This window comes from Rattus rattus, chromosome 2 (assembly GCF_011064425.1).
Source record: "Rattus rattus isolate New Zealand chromosome 2, Rrattus_CSIRO_v1, whole genome shotgun sequence".
Lineage (NCBI taxonomy): Eukaryota > Metazoa > Chordata > Mammalia > Rodentia > Muridae > Rattus > Rattus rattus.
In genome coordinates this window covers 73,628,744-73,633,851 of record NC_046155.1, presented here as the reverse complement: position 1 = coordinate 73,633,851, position 5,108 = coordinate 73,628,744, and positions in this window count along the sequence as shown.

Here is a 5,108-nt window from a genome sequence, read left to right as displayed (position 1 = left end):
TTTGTTGACTCCTGGCTCTTTTCTCCTCCATCCCTGGATATGGGAGCATTTGATCCCTTTTCCTTAATTAAGCACCTTTTAAATTTTATTTTGGAGATTTAGTGCAGTACAAGAAAGGTTGGCAGTTTTGTGGAAAAAAAAACTGGATAATGCTAGAATAAGATGTATGTTCAGCCAGTCCTTCCTCTAAGGAGGAAGTTCCAGGGTGAGGAAGGTAGAAGGAAAAAGACAGCAGGTAGATGTCCTCGAGCTCTTGACTTTTTTGCTCAACAAGAAGCCACTTGCTATATACGACAAGCACATCACAGTGAGTACAAAACTGCCTTCCGTTGTAATCATGCACACACACACACACAGAGCACAGAGAGAGAGAGAGAGAGAGAGAGAGAGAGAGAGAGAGAGAGAGAGGTAGCATGATAGCATTCTCTGAAAGCAATTCCAAATGCTGTCACCGCATCCTGACACCGACTCAGACCATACTCAACCAGCAAGCCAGCAGAGCACCAAAGGATTCACACTTGCTCTGACTTTTAAAAGGTAAGAGGAAAGAGGGCAGCTTCTAGCCAAGCAGGGCACCTCCTTCCCAAGTCCTTGTGATTGTTCTCTGAGCGTGCCTAGGAATGCATCGCCAGCCTTCAGAAGGTGAAGCCCACTCCTTCTCTGCTTCCTCTGCTGAAATCTGGAAGCCGTGAACTATCAAACGCTCTGCAGTTTCCTCTGTGGCTCTGACAGAACTTCCCTCTCTGGAATGGTCAGGACAGGATGAGCAAGGGCTGACTGGGGTGCTAGGGAGGTTGATAAAAACCTGTCAAAGAGACTTGAAGTGGAGGCTCCCACCTGTTCAAAGGAGGAAGGAAAGGGGAATGGGAGAAGAATTGTGAAATGGGGTGGCCGGGAGGAGGGAAGCAGTGAGCAGGATGTAAAGTGAATAAGTAAAAAAAAAAAAAAAAAATTTAAATTTAAAAACAAAACAAGGTTGGGGATTTAGCTCAGTGGTAGAGCGCTTGCCTAGCAAGCGCAAGGCCCTGGGTTCAGTCCCCAGCTCCGGAAAAAACAAACAAACAAACAAACAAAAAAACCCACAAAAAACACCTCTTAAGTGCCAGTTCCAGAAAAAGCCTCAGACGCCCTTGATAAAGAAAGTGGTTCTTCAGATCTTGGGGGATTTCTTCTCCCTGGCGCTGCTGCACTAGGCTTCTCAGAGCACATACTCCTGCCCCCACCCCCACAGAGTAGAGCTTACCTTGATTTGGCCGTAATTTGTGGTCAGTGGGATTAACAGTATTAGTTACACATATCAATGAGATGCACCTTTCCTGGCCTAAATTCAGTTTCTAACAGGAAAAAGAGAAGCAAGGAACGGAATAGAATTTCCTAGGCATAATGGACGTCAGGGAGCACATAGTTGTAGAAATAAGTGAGTGCCGTGCTTCAGATGCCAATAAACAATAACGAATATCACGTTTTAAGTGTTTCTCCTTTGTCTCATGGCTTCGCATCCTTGGGACCAGTCCTCCAATGCTCCTGCTGACTCTGAGAGCAGCCTAGTCATTAATAATAATAATAATAATAATAATAATAATAATAATAATAATAATACTTGCCCAAATCAGCCAGTTCCTTTTCTTAGCTATAAGAACAATTCCATGCGTTTTGCAATTCTGAGCACAGGAAAAGTAAACACCCATCGGACAGTGTGTCAGGCTGTATGTATTCTATTACCCTTTTATTAAATAATACATTCCAGTTTTTCTATTAAAAAGTACAGATGGATCCACTTGGAATTTTGTATCACAATCAAAGGCAGATAAATAAACTCAAATGTGAGTCAATGTATGTATGTCCACCTTGTCTTCTGTACTTACCAACAGTGGGGAGTTGGATATTATTTTATTTTCTTAGCCAGCACATTTTCCAGAGTGTAAACAACAGAGACCTGAGGGTTTTCTATCAGCCAGTTTTCCAACAGTAAAGACATTAACTTTCCTTCCCAACCACCCCTGGGCATTGCAAAGGAAAGAGAGGCAGAGAAACCTGCTGGAACAAACACAGCCAGGCATCAAGAAGAATTAAAAAATAAAAAGGAATAATGCATAAAGTAACTACCCTAACTCAACAAAATAAAAAATACAAATACTTAAAGGCTTTGAAAAGGGTTTCGAAACACTGCAAGGGCTCTAAAAAAATAATAGCAAACCAGGGAAAAGAAATACACCCCCCCCCAAAAAAAAGGAAAGAAAAAATAAAGAAAAACAGTGTGATGTTTAGGAACTCAAGTCTTTAAAAAATGAAAAGTAGTAAAAACTCTTATTTGTACATTACCCTTCTCTTGGTTTCAGTACCACCCCAAGGTCATTTTCTGTCTACAAAGTTACTAAACACAGTCCTGCAGGGAACCGCTCAGTAGGGTCCTCTGTGTGTCTCCACCAGATGCTGTGGGTTAATTGATAACTGATGCTTCCAGTTCCCTTTCTCTAATAAAACAGATTTAATTATATTGTTACAGAAATAACACGCCATCTCAAGGAGAAATGCCTCCACACAGTTAGAAACAAAGGAAAACTCTTTACGAAAGCACCTGGTGCATTGGGGCCAATGCCCAGATAAGAGTCAACTTCCAAAAGAGGGTTTCATTAGCTCATATACGTCTTAGGCTTATGCATTCCACATATGCTGTCACCCTTAAATCTCTTTTGAGTCTGGCCCCAGGTTATACTCTCAACAATTTAAACAGAGACAGGAGACTGCAAGTCTGGCCACTTAGACAAATGGAAGATTTACACAACAAAGGTATTCTGTGTTGCCAGAATTATTTTAGGTACCAGTGATATTTTCTGATGGTTGTTACCCATGTTCATCTTCCCCACTTGACAGAGCTATGCTTTTCTTGATAAGAACACAGGGGACTTAACGGCAAATAAAGACTATTGATGCTTGTGGCCTCCCCGCTACCCCAATGAACTGCCCATCACAGGGTGTGGGTCTTTGTTATGGGAATAGAACCTAATAGTGGACTATCCAGGTGAATAAACATTTACATCCCAGGACCCTAAATTTCCCTTATCTCTAACAGGCCTGGTTACTTACCCTTGGGGTGTTCTGGAGGCAGAGCCCCTTCAGCTAAATTCCACTTGTGTGACTTAAGGTCTCCTAGGCAAATCTATCAGTGTGTCCTTTATAACATCAGTTTTTATTGTTTTGAGTTTCTTCAGCATCAAGCTTAGGTTCTAAACGTTGGTGAGGTGGGAAACCCAAGGGAATGATACTGATTGCTACATTGTTCTGAAGGCAGGTTAAGCACACAGTTTGAGTACACAGTAGCCAGGCAGGCTTAGGGGACTTCCCGGTGTATTATTAACTCTGGCTGTGAGGTCTTACAAAAGCTTTTGTCTGTTGGAATGTAAGCACTATTTCCAGAGTAAGGCATTATCTCAGCTATGGAACAACAGAAGCATCCACGCTGATTTTCAAACTCAACCATTGCCCCCTTCCTGAAGAAATTCCATGCCCACGTGTCCTTTGATTTTACCTCGTGATTTAATTTGATTACATTTTATCTGGAAGCCAGCAAGCCCTACTGATTGTCCTACCATTTTTACCTCAGGTCTGCTGACACAGTCTCGCTGCCTGGCCCAGGACTTCCCCCGAGTGCCTCCATGAAAGCAGTGAGCATCTCGAAAGTATTTTAAATTATTTATTATTGTTGCCATTTATTACTAATAATCAGCTTTTGGCTCTCTAACCTTTATTTTTTATTTATTTATTTTTTTTATGGGAGCAGGAAGAAAAGGAGACAGGCCTGACAGGATCTCTCTGGCCCTCTTCCTAACGTAGCCAGGTTGGATGAATCCTTTCCTACCTCTCACCTACCACCCCTCAGCCCCTTCCTACTTCCTGCCCTGTCCAGCCCCTGCAGTCCCTGTTTCTTTTAGTTTTGCACGCATATGTATTGGTGCACTATGCATTCATTTCTCTGAGTGAGGGGCTCCCTCTGTATTCCTGCAAGTCACCAGCCAGCCATCCCAAATCTAATTAGTAGCTGTTGCCTCAGATGAACACGAGGTGGCAAACGCTCCCCTTAACTTGGGAAGGAAGGTGAGGGAGCACAGCTAGCCTTTTACGTCACCAAATCTCTTTCCTTTTTGTTTTTCTTCCTTTTTGGATTCCCAACATTTTCTTTACACTGTATACTTTCTGCGATTTTTCTGCAAGCATGGTCTACAGAGGGATACCTTGTCTCAAAAAAAAAAAAAAAAAGACAATAATGGTAAAATTTAAACCATCACAATAGATGATATTTAATAATGTCACTGACCTTGAAGGAAAGAGATGTTCCCATCATGGTTGGTTTGTTTGCATCCTGGAAGAGGCACGCCTGTATGCTGTCCTGGGTTTGTTCCCATACATACCCACACGTACTTATATAGTTACTATTTACTTATAGGAAAGGGACAGTGACAGATGGACAAAGAGAGAAAAGAGAGAGAGGGAGAGAGAGAGAGAGAGAGAGAGAGAGAGAGAGAGAGAGAGAGAGAGAGAGAGAGAGAGAGCCTTTATCCACCAGGCCATCTTTCCTGCTGGAAACTGTTATTTTTTAATAACACTTAGAAAATGGTTTAAATGTATCAATTTTGCTTTTATTGAATGTTTCTCAAGAATACAAGTAATCTGCCATTTTGGGATCTGTAGGTGAAGTCTGTCATTATTGTCCTGTCCTTAATGCTGGTGTCTAGACCTCCATGGCATTGCTCAGATCCTCACTGCTACCAACAAGAAATTCCTAGTTTGTGGGTTCCAAGGAGTGGGGGATTGACCAATATTTCAAAATAGATTATGATTTAAAGATCCCATAAATGCATTAAATTTAATTTAGTATTTATTTATTTATTTATTTGTTTGTTTATTTTTGAGACAGAGTCTTACCAAGTCTCAATGGCCTTGAAGTCACAAGATCCGTTTGCCTCTGCTTCTGCCTCCCCAGTGCTGGGATAAAGGCTGGAGTCACTATACCTGGGATTCATGTGCTTTTAAATGTGGGAAAACCCTTTAAAGAAATACACACACACACACACACACACACACACACACACACACACACACTCCTGATC